We start from the raw sequence: 12,914 nt of genomic DNA, 5'->3' as shown, positions 1-12,914 counted from the left end.
TCATAAATATGTGCCATATAGTGAAACCACACTAAACAACACTGTCATAAACATGTGCCATATAGTGAAACCACACTAAACAACACTGTCATAAATATGTGCCATATAGTGAAACGACACTAAACAACACTGTCATAAATATGTGCCATATAGTGAAACCACACTAAACAACACTGTCATAAATATGTGCCATATAGTGAAACCACACTAAACGACACTGTCATAAATATGTGCCATATAGTGAAATCCCACTAAACAACAATGTCATAAATATGTGCCATATAGTGAAACCACACTAAACAACACTGTCATAAACATGTGCCATATAGTGAAACCACACTAAACAACACTGTCATAAACATGTGCCATATAGTGAAACCACACTAAACAACACTGTCGTAAACATGTGCCATATAGTGAAATCCCACTAAACAACACTGTCATAAATATGTGCCATATAGTGAAACCCCACTAAACAACACTGTCATAAATATGTGCAATATAGTGAAACCACACTAAACAACACTGTCATAAATATGTGCCATATAGTGAAACCACACTAAACAACACGGTCATAAATATGTGCCATATAGTGAAACCCCACTAAACAACAATGTCATAAATATGTGCCATATAGTGAAACCACACTAAACAACACTGTCATAAACATGTGCCATATAGTGAAACCACACTAAACAACACTGTCATAAACATGTGCCATATAGTGAAACCACACTAAACAACACTGTCGTAAACATGTGCCATATAGTGAAATCCCACTAAACAACACTGTCATAAATATGTGCCATATAGTGAAACCCCACTAAACAACACTGTCATAAATATGTGCAATATAGTGAAACCACACTAAACAACACTGTCATAAATATGTGCCATATAGTGAAACCACACTAAACAACACGGTCATAAATATGTGCCATATAGTGAAACCCCACTAAACAACACTGTCATAAACATTTGCCATATAGTGAAACCACACTAAACAACACTGTCATAAATATGTGCCATATAGTGAAACCACACTAAACAACACTGTCATAAATATGTGCCATATAGTGAAACCACACTAAACAACACTGTCATAAATATGTGCCATATAGTGAAACCACACTAAACAACACTGTCATAAATATGTGCCATATAGTGAAACCACACTAAACGACACTGTCATAAATATGTGCCATATAGTGAAACCACACTAAACGACACTGTCATAAATATGTGCCATATAGTGAAATCCCACTAAACAACGTCATAAATATGTGCCATATAGTGAAACCACACTAAACAACACTGTCATAAACATGTGCCATATAGTGAAACCACACTAAACAACACTGTCATAAACATGTGCCATATAGTGAAACCACACTAAACAACACTGTCATAAATATGTGCCATATAGTGAAACCACACTAAACAACACTGTCATAAATATGTGCCATATAGTGAAACCACACTAAACGACACTGTCATAAATATGTGCCATATAGTGAAATCCCACTAAACAACAATGTCATAAATATGTGCCATATAGTGAAACCACACTAAACAACACTGTCATAAACATGTGCCATATAGTGAAATCCCACTAAACAACACTGTCATAAATATGTGCCATATAGTGAAACCCCACTAAACAACACTGTCATAAAAATGTGCCATATAGTGAAACCACACTAAACAACAATGACAAACACATTTTGGGAGAATATTTGCACCGCAACACAACATAAACAAATTCCCAGAATTCCCTGCAGCACCAACTCTTCCAGGACGCTACAATATAAACAAACGCCATTGGTGGATCTACACCTAACATCCACTGTAATGATACCAAGTAAAGGAGCGTATCTAGTCGATACTACTATGATTACATCAATATTTTTTAGCATCACAAAATCTTCTTTAATTAAAAAAAAATGTGTATTATGTTTATAAACTCAGGAAATACGTCCCTGGACACATGATGACTTTGAATATGACCAATGTATGATACAGTAACTACTTGGTGTCCGATTGATACCCAAATTTGTGGTATTTCCAAAACTAATGTAAAGTATCCAAACAACAGAAGAATAAGTGATTATTACATTTTAACAGAAGTGTAGATAGAACATGTTGAAACAGAAAATAAGCAGATATTAACAGTAAATGAACAAGTAGATTAATAATTCATTTTCTACCTCTTGTCCTTAATAATGTTGACAAAATAATAGGTGTATAAATGACACAATATGTTACTGCATACGTCAGCAGCTAAATTAGGAGCCTTTGTTTGTTTACTTACTACTAAAAGACAAGTTGTCTTGTACGTTCACTATTTTATTTAAGGACAAACTTGCAATAAGAAACATATGTTTAATGTACCCTAAGATTTTTTGTTCAGATAAAGCCAAAAATGACATTTTTTGTGGTCCCCTTGTTAGAATAATCATGTGTACGTTATCACACAACTCTTCTGCTTAAAGGCCGTCGCTATAGCCATTATCAATTGTGCTGAAGTTGTACTTTTCTATCTGTGCAAAGCGAGTCGTCTCGTATCAGCGTTTGTTTCCAGAATCGGCCTGCTGACTGCCGAGGGCGAACATCGAGTGCCGTGACGCAGACAGAGCGATATCACGAGTGTCAGCACATTTGCATTTCATTAATAGTCATATATTGTGTCTAACTGGGGCTGCTGAGATTACCCCCCTTCCTTCAGCAGCAGCTTCCGTGATGTAACCAGGGACCTCCCAAATAAATAGAGGAGCACGTGGGCAGGATTTTAGAGCATAGTTTGGATCTGTAACTAGAGTACAGCCCAATAACGTCTCTCCTCATTGAGCAAAATTTAACTCTGTCCCCGCATGATTCCTTGCTTCTTGTCTGTTTAATAAATGTCATCAGTGTTTGAACCTGACACCCTTTATTTAGAAAAGCAGTGGAATACATTTTGGTACCGGCACCGGTACCAAAATATTGGTATGGGGACAACACTAGTGAGCACTGTGATGTGGAAACAGCTTGAACATTTGTAAGAACTACAGGTGAGACCAAACAAGTGTGCATCAGTCTGCAAAGGAAGTGAAACGTCTCCCTTTCTCTTCGCCACCCACCCACCACCACAAAACCGCCGTCCTCTTTCAAGTCATCTCATTTCAGAGCAGACTATTAATCAGTGCTTTGTTGGTCGGATGGCTCACACTCACGTACCGCGATTGCTGAACTCAGCAGATAGCAAGTGGATTGAGGGTGACTAAACCCTTTAAAAGGCATAGCTTTGTGGGAGGAGGATCATTGATGGATGGATGGATGGATGGATGGCTGCAAAAATATTAGTTTGTGGATGTAAACAGATGGATTTAGTACAGTACATCACCCATGTGCAAGAAGTAGATTTTGTCATTTATATAAAGCAGCAGAGCTCACACCTCCGCTAAGATTAAGCTTATGATTGATGTGAACAAAATATTTTATTATGTGTTTTTTTGGAGAGCAGGGTACTTAATGGTTCATGGAGGATGGCAGCCAGATGGGCATTTCCATTTTGCATCTAGATCCGCACAATATTTTTATTTTCCAAGCTGATGGCGATTACTTCCTGTTTATTAAGACCGATAACTAGGGATGGGTAGCCAACCAGGTAAGACTTGACAGGTCTGCCTGGTTGGCCACACCTACAAGAACAGCCGATAGGCAACACGTCACAGTGGTCAGGTGACCCTTCCGAAGAAGACTGCAGAGGGCATCTCTATCCTCCTTCAAAGCCGCACTAAAAGAACACCTCCAGGCAACTTCAACCCTAATGCCTGGTTCACACCAACGGCGCTTGCCGCGCTTTAAAGCGGCGAGCAAAGCGCCGTCATTTTTGTCAATTTTTCCACGAATATCCCGATCTCCGAAGTAATGTTATGCTTTGATACGCTCTGATACGAATTAGTTGCCGCTTTGTTACCGTTCCTCACGATTTGATGCCGCTTTGATCCTGCTTTGATACGCTTTAAATCACGCTTTGATAAGTTTTATTACGCTTTATTGAACTTTATTACGCTTTGATGCAATCCTGACGCTTTAAATCAGGCTCTGGCACGATTATCAAGCTCTGTTGTGCATTGTTACAACAAAAATAAGAAAAAAATGTGAAAAACTCAGTATACTACGTTTTCCCCACATTTTTTTAGATTTATCTATTTATTTGATTTCTCTTTTTGTTTTATTGTATACAGGATAAAACACAATGTAATAAAAAAGAGAAATATGATAAACAAATAAGTAAAAAAAAATGTGAAAAATTCAGTATACTACGTCTTCCCCACATTTTTTTAGATTTATCTATTTATTTGATTTCTCTTTTTGTTTTATTATATACAGGATAAAACACATAATGTAATAAAAGAGAAATATGATAAACAAATAAGTAAAAAAAAATGTGAAAAACTCAGTATACTATGTTTTCCCCACATTTTTTTAGATCTATCTATTTGATTTCTCTTTTTGTTTTATTATATACAGGATAAAACACCTAATGTAATAAAAAAGAGAAATATGATGAACAAATAAGTTTTTAAAAAATGTGAAAAACTCAGTATACTAAGTTTTCCCCACATTTTTTTAGATGTATCTATTTATTTGATTTCTCTTTTTGTTTCATTATATACAGGATAAAACACATAATGTAATAAAAAAGAGAAATATGATAAACAAATAAGTTAAAAAAAAAAGTGAAAAACTCAGTATACTGTTTTCCACACATTTTTTATATTCATTTATTTTTTCAATTTCTCTTTTTTTCCCATTATATTATGTTTTATATCTTCATTTCTTTTATTTCTTTGTCATCTTAATAAATATCTATCTTTCATTACAGGATAAAACGCATAATGTAATAAAAAAGAGAAATATGATAAACAAATAAGTAAAAAAAAAAGTGAAAAACTCAGTATACTGTTTTCCAGACATTTTTTATATTCATTTATTTTTTCAATTTCTCTTTTTTTTTCATTATATTATGTTTTATATCTTCATTTCTTTTATTTCTTTGTCATCTTAATAAATATCTATCTTTCATTCCTTATGCTAGTTGACAATAATAAAATGCATTTCTTTTATTTTTTATATTCATTTATTTTTTCAATTTCTCTTTTTTTTCCGTTAATAAATATCTATCTTTCATTTCTTATGCTAGTTGACAATAATAAAAGGCATTTCTTTTAAACGTAACATATTCTCTTTATTATTAACATTTTCATACAGAAAAATGATAGACAGCAATGTCAAACTGCAACATCAAACAGCAGAAGTACAGAAACAATGATCATCGTATAAAAAAGGCAATGATGCAAAAGAGAATGGATTTGTAATCCTGTGTTGGTTTTACATAAAGTTTCAATGTCACTAGTCAATATCACTTTGCTGAGCTTTGTCAGGCTTTGTCACGCTTTGATACGCTCTCCGCGCTTTATTCCATTCTTGACAGAGCGCAGAATTTTTTTAAACCGTTTAAAATTTTTTGGCGAACTTGCCGCATGTCCCGCTTCACTACAAGCTTTCCTACGATCCATTAGGACCCTCACGCTTTAATCAGGCTTTGTTACGCATTAACGCCGCTTTACATGCCGCTTTACATGCCGCTTTAAAGCGCCGTCAAAGCGCCGTTGGTGTGAACCTAGCATAAACTAACACCCTCCTTTCCACATCATACCTCTTCGGATTGTAAATAATCAAATGTAAATAATCAAATGTAGACACTTTTTCTTATACTTTCTGATCTCTCTCAATCAAAACAGTCGAAACATGTTAGGTAAAAATTCCATCTAATATACTAAAAATTTTGTCTGACTACAAGAACATTTGAAAAGTCAAGGGATGGGTATTGTTTACGTTTTAACCGATACATTAAGCAAGGGTGAAGTGAAGTGAATTATATTTTATTGGGCTTTACATAGTGAAACCCATTTTCTTTATGTCATGATCCGTGGTCCGGATTTGTGTTTTCTGTTTGTTTTGGACTCCTTTAGTTCCTGTTTGTGCACCTCCTGAGTTTGTTACCATGGCTACTTATGATTTTCACCTGCCTCTGTTGTTCGGGACACTCACCTGTTTGTAATCAAGAGACACTATTTAAGCCTGTCTTTGCTGGTCACTCGTCCTGGCTTCTTTTTTTGCTTCACGCAACCTACTAGTGAGTCTTGTTTGTTTCATGCCACAGTTTTGTGAGTGTTCCATGCCATAGTTTATGCTAAGTGTTTGCTTCATGCTCTCATCACATAAGTTCGCTTGTCTTCTAGTCCATGCTAAGTGGTAGCTTAGTTTTGAGTGCGATCAGCACATTATTCCTTTTGCTTGTTTTCTGTTTTTTGGTACTTTGCGTTATTTTCAAGTATAAATCATGTTCCTACCTGCAAGTCCTGTCCGGAGTCGTCCGTTTGCATCCCGGGGAGAACGAACTGCGCAGTAAGCTGCAACCCCGCCGTGACACTTTCAGCTACATTTAAACCAGTGTAGGTGGCACTGGTAACAGGTGGGTAGAGGGTCTTGCCCAAGGACACGACAGTCTGCAACCCAAGGCTCTGGAACAAGGGTGTCAAAGTCATTTTAGCTCAGGGGCCGCATGGAGGAAAATCTGTGCACACGCAAAATCATGGCTTTAAAACTAAAAAATAAAGACAACTTAAGAATGTTTTCTTTGTCTTACTTTGGTCAAAAATAGAACAAACACATCCTGAAAATATTACAGTAAAAATATAGAAAAAAAGTAAAGTTTAGATCCATGAAGGAAAGAAGAAAGTGAATGAATGTTTATACCTGAATACATTTACATATGCATAAAAATGTGGTTTCTTTTGTATAATTTTTTTTAATGAATTAAGTAATGTTTATGAAAACATTTTTCTAAAACACAATATAGAATGTGAGATTGACCAGGATAATGCATACAATTATCTTTTGTTTTCAAAACGCTGACAAAATAGTGGGACCCCAAAAATGTACTGCACCAACACTGATGGAGTATTGGTGCGTGCAAAACAGCAGCAGGTGGCTGTGGCCTGCGGGCCGGTTCTAATACTAATCAAATATCATCCTGGGGGCCAGATCATTCATTGACACATCGGCCCTGGAGCCTCCGCCCTGGCTCCCTTTGGCTTTGAAAGGAAATGTCAATAATCAATGGCAATTTAATTTTAATGTATTTTATTTTATTTTATTTACTTAGTGTATTTTAATGTAACAGTTGTTATTTTGGAGAGTTTGCTGATCTATCTTGTTTGCAGGTTCTCCACGTGCATGCATGGTTTTCTTTGGGTACTCTGGCAAAAAGCATGCATGCTAATTTCATCGTAGAACTTTAAATTGTCCATAGGTGTAAGAGTGAGTGTGAATGTTTGTCTATTTGTGTACCGCTCCACCGTGACACAAACAAGGATAAGCGGTATAAATAAATGGATAGTTTGACACACAAGCACTGATATGATACCATTAGTGCCAGTAGTCAATGAAGTCGAAATGAAAGCATTAAAATGAAAAACAACGACGAACTGTCAGGTGGCGTCTCCTTGAATGCACCCTTGGCGTGTAAACGCCATACTGCCTTCCTCAGCTGTTTTGCATTTGTACATGAATCTGAATACCTCAGACTGAGGGCATCTTTTATGTGGATGTCTAATCTCTTCTAAATTGAGTTAGGGAAAAGTACTGCAGCAGAATGGACCAGAATAGCATGACAGTGCGAACAAATATTTTGCATTTAAATTAGTTTGGCCGGCATATTTTGCCTACAGCTGCCTTTTGTTCTCGTTAACATAATGAGGTTGCACATACTAAATACTGCAATATACTATGAACTCAGGTGGTCCCGATACCAGTATTTTGGTAACGCTACCGGTACAAAAATGTATTTGGATACTTTTCGATACTCTTCTAAATAAAGTTGACCACAAAAAATTGCATTATTGGCTTTATTTTAACAAAATATCTTAGCGTACATTAAACATGTTTATTATTGCAATCTAAGAACAATTTTGTCCTTAGATAAAATAGTGAACATACTAGACAACTTGTCTTTTAGTAGTAAGTAAACAAACAAAGTTCTTCCTGAGGGCGTTGCAGTGTTATAACTTCACCTTTATCGTCAGTTTTTAGGCCGAAATGCGTCCGTTCTCCTTTTTCTGTCTACACACCATGTCTGTTTGCTCTGCTCGTAAAACCAGCAATGTCACAGCAAAATCAGTTTTTACCTTAATAAATAATAAATGAAGACCACACTAGAAATGTAAATGATGCATGTGTTCGGAAATGGATGATGGACTTAAACATTTTAGATGAAAGAGACATATCATGGAATGATATTTGGAAAAATGCCAATAAGCCCTTTAGAAGCATTAAAGATAAGCTGACTCAATTTAAGATGTTGAATAGATTGTATTTTACATCTCCTCAGCTGTTTAAAATTGGTGTAGTAGACTGCAAGTTATGTATGAAGTGTCGGGCAGCTGAGGGAACTCTTGTTCATTTATTGTGGAAATGTCAGAGAATAAAAGAGTTATGGTTGAAAACAACAAAAGAAGCAATCACATTCCTTAATATAAACATCCCAATGACACTGCAAACTTGTATTCTTGGGGATCTACATCAATTTAGTAACGTGTCATCAAAGAGTAAAAATGCTTTTCTTTCAATATGCATAATAACAAAAAGGGTAATATTAAAAAAATGGATGGATGTTGATAGTCCAACTCATACTGACTGGTACACACAAGCTATGGAGATGATATCAGTAGAACAAACTGCATTTAGTTTAGATAATAATGAGTCATATATTGGAATATGGGATCCATTATTTAAATTTGTTACAACTATTAAATGAACCAAAATATGACTTATTATATCTTTGTAGATAGATAGATGGACTTCCCTAATGACATCATGGAGACCCATGGATGGGAGCAGAAATAGAGGAAGACCAAGAGTGAGATGGCGAGATGAGATAGACAAATATTGGGGAACAGTGCAGTGGCAGGGAGCAGCTAGAGATCGTTCACTATGGCAGAAACATGCTGAGGCTTTCGTCCAGCAGTGGACTGACAATGGCTGATGATGATGATGATGATATCTTTGTGGAAAATATTGGACACAGTGTGTTGTCAAGCTTGTGAGATGCGATGCAAGTGTAAGCCACTGTGACACTATTGTTCATTTTAAATTTTTTAAATAATTTTTTATTAATATTTTTAATGATAATATCAATGAGGGTTTTTTAATCACTGCTATTTTGAAATTATTACTAATATTGATGCTGTTGTCGATAATGTTCATTTTTGTTTCACTACATTTGGATTGTTCCGTGTCATGTTTGTGTGTCCTCAATTGCTCCGTTTATTGTTGTTCTTAATGTTGCTGGGACGGGGTTTGGTTTTGGAATTGGATTGCATTATTTTGGTATTGTTGTGTATTGTTTTGTTGATTGATTAATAAATTCATTTAAAAAAAAAAAAAGTTTTTACCTTGAAAATCAGTTTTTGCCTTAAAAATCAACTTTTACCTTGAAAATCAGTAAACCCAGCAATGTCATGACGATGCCCGTTAAAAAAAATATTATAATAAATTGAGAACCGGTACTCATTAGAACCGCGATACTATATAAGTACCGGTATACCGTACAACCCTACTATGAACTGTGCTGCACAGTACGTGTGCAGTGACTTTACTGATAATTATTTAGATGGTTTCTCATTGATTCTTATCAAGAACAAACAAATACACTTTGGCTGTCATTTACCAAGATCCAAATACCACGCACTAAACAGCGTGTGCAAACAATACAATTGCTTGTACTATTAGTGGGCGTTTTGCGTGTGTTCTTCTAACACTGCGTGTGCAGTTGAAAGGTGGTGCAGAACACCTTATTTACTAAATGAGGTTTTTGCGTGGACTATACAGGGCACCACTGTGACACCAGGTCTGACTTGTCGTCATGTGTCCTTTATTTTCTGCATTTGTTTCCTGGTCAGCCTTCCTTATTTTGGTTGCAGTGGCTTGAGCACACCTTGTTGTAGTTGCCCATCAGGCTGCTATAAATACCTGCCTAACCCTTGAGCAGGGGTCGGAAACTAAAAAACGTTGAAAGAGCCATATTGGACCAAAAATACAAAAAAACGAATCTGTCTGGAGCCGCAAAAAATGAAGTCTTATAATGACGTAAGTGTCTATATTAGCTATAATAGCCTACTATCGAAATGACTATGTGTCGCAGGCTGAAGCAAATCTTCATTGACAGAAATGTTGAAATTTAATATTTATTCTACACATTTTTTACATTAGAAACCATTAGTGAATCAGAGGCTATTTAGAAAGTGAGATAACTTCTGGAAATTACTGGCTTTTAATGGCCAAAAGTATAGATGTGTGTGTCCAAGTTAAAGAAAACGGCAGGCTGTCTTCTTTTAATAGATTTATTACAATCTTTGGCAAGCTAGGTAATGTTCGCTGTGGTCTGGAACAACATGGCACATTATCAACTATCTGACATGCAGCCAATATTACATACAGATAATGTGTCATGAGACATGCAAAATAAAATGTTATCCAAAGAGGATAAAAGTAAAGGATATTAAATTAGCTCAAATATACCTACAAATGAGGCATAATGATGCTATACCTAAATAGCATGTTAGCATTGATTAGCTTGCAGTCATGCACTGACCAAATATGCCTGAATAGCACTCCAACAGGTCAATAACATCAACAAAGCGCACTTTTGTGCGTTCACGCACAGCATAAAACTGTTGGTGGACAAAATGAGACAAAGAGGGAGTGGAAGATTTTACATGTAAACAAACCGTTGCGTCACGGTCCACACTATGGTGAGTTCAAGGACCGCCAAAATGAGTAGGACAAAACGGCGTTCACCAAATACTGTCATCAGTGAAGCATACACACAAACAAAATAAACAGTGGGCTTTCTAACAATTGGGAAGGTTTGTGTCGTGTTAGTCCTCAAACAAAAAATATACTAAAACAATAAAAATATTTTTCCCCCAGCTTTTTCCATTTTCAATCCTTTTTTAAAATTGCATAAAGGCACACTCGGTGTGAAAAATGTTGACTTTAACTCCATCAATTACATTTGAGATGAACTGGAACATAGATGGTGAGGCAGCAGATCCTCTCTCAGGTCCAATTCAGTGGGATCAAAACATCCATCCATTTTTCTACCGCTTGTCCCTATCGGAGTCGCGGGGAGTGCATCGAGATCCCTTATTCTGACACCTAGGCACACTTGTACACATTCACTTTCGAAGCCTAACTAATTTTAATGTTAAATTACAGGCCATGGGAGCAGCAAATTAGTGTAATGTAAGGTAGACAATAAAATTCTCCATTTGTTGTCTTTTTCAGAAACATTTGAACAAAGAGAGGTCAGATGGACTAATGGCATTTGTAACCACTGTGCAATGACTACAGTATGCACCAAACGAGTTGCTTCAGTCCTAATGATCAGATCCTGATTGCTGCGGAATGCAATTAATGGATCTCTGCCTAATTTGGCAAGCTGAGATAAACGAGCTCTTTGGAGCACAACAACAGTTCAGCAAACATCACTCAATTCTGACTTGAGGAAGTGAACATTTTCTGTGTGTGACGATCTAAAAGCAGACTGCATAAAAAAACATGTAAATGAAGATGTGAGGTAAACAAAATGTCTTTGAGTCACAGTGAATAACAACATCAGTTTGAGAGCTGTGACACCTTGAGTTTAAACCTGCGTGTGAAAAGGTGAGAGCGGTGTCATGCAGAGGGCACACTACTTATTTCTGAGCTGATGCATTATGGGAAAAACATACACACACATACATATATATATATATATATATATATATACATATATATATATACATATATATATACATATATATATATACATATATATATATATATATATATATATACATATATATATACATATATATATACATATATATATATACATATATATATACATATATATATACATATACATATATATATACATATATATATACATATACATATACATATACATATACATATACATATACATACACATACATACATATACATACACATACATACATATACATACACATACATACATATATACATATACATACATATATACATACATATATATATACATATACATACATATATATATACATATACATATACATATATATACATATACATACATATATATATACATACATATACATACATATATATATACATATATACATACATATACATACATATATATATATATATATATATATATATATACATATATACATATATATATATATATATACATATATACATATATATATATATATATATATATATACATATATACATATATACATATATATATATATATACATATATATATATATATATATATATATATATATATATATATATATATATACATATATACATATATATATATATATATATATATATATATATATATATATATATATATATATATATATATATATATATATATATTAGGGCTGCGAATCTTTGGGTGTCCCACGTTTCGATTCAATATCAATTCTTGGGGTCGCGATTCGATTCAAAATCGATTTTTTTTTTTCGATTCAACGCGATTCTTGATTCAAAAACGATATTTTCCCGATTCGAAACCGAAATCTTTATTCATGGAATACATAGATTTCAGCAGGATCTACCCCAGTCTGCTGACATGCAAGTAGAGTAGTAGATTTTTGTAAAAAGCTTTTATAATTGTAAAGGACAATGTTTTATCAACTGATTGCAATAATGTACATTTGTTTTAACTATTAAATGAAGCAAAAATATGACTTATTTTATCTTTGTGAAAATATTGGACACAGTGTGTTGTCAAGCTTATG

General features: G+C 34.7%; 1 long non-coding RNA gene across 1 annotated transcript in view; it reads right to left on the bottom strand.

The window, feature by feature from the left end:
• Positions 1 to 3,029: 3,029 nt before the first annotated feature.
• Positions 3,030 to 12,914, bottom strand: part of LOC133641698 (uncharacterized) — a 77,681-nt gene continuing 67,796 nt past the window's right edge. Inside the window, exons 2-3 of the long non-coding RNA XR_009824325.1 lie at positions 6,402 to 6,572; positions 3,030 to 3,327 (exon numbers count right to left, since the gene is read on the bottom strand). This is a non-coding gene — a long non-coding RNA (uncharacterized LOC133641698). The remainder of the gene's footprint in view (positions 3,328 to 6,401; positions 6,573 to 12,914) is intronic.

This window comes from Entelurus aequoreus, linkage group LG24 (assembly GCF_033978785.1).
Source record: "Entelurus aequoreus isolate RoL-2023_Sb linkage group LG24, RoL_Eaeq_v1.1, whole genome shotgun sequence".
In the NCBI taxonomy this organism is placed as follows: domain Eukaryota; kingdom Metazoa; phylum Chordata; class Actinopteri; order Syngnathiformes; family Syngnathidae; genus Entelurus; species Entelurus aequoreus.
This window is presented reverse-complemented; position numbering and strand designations above follow the sequence as displayed.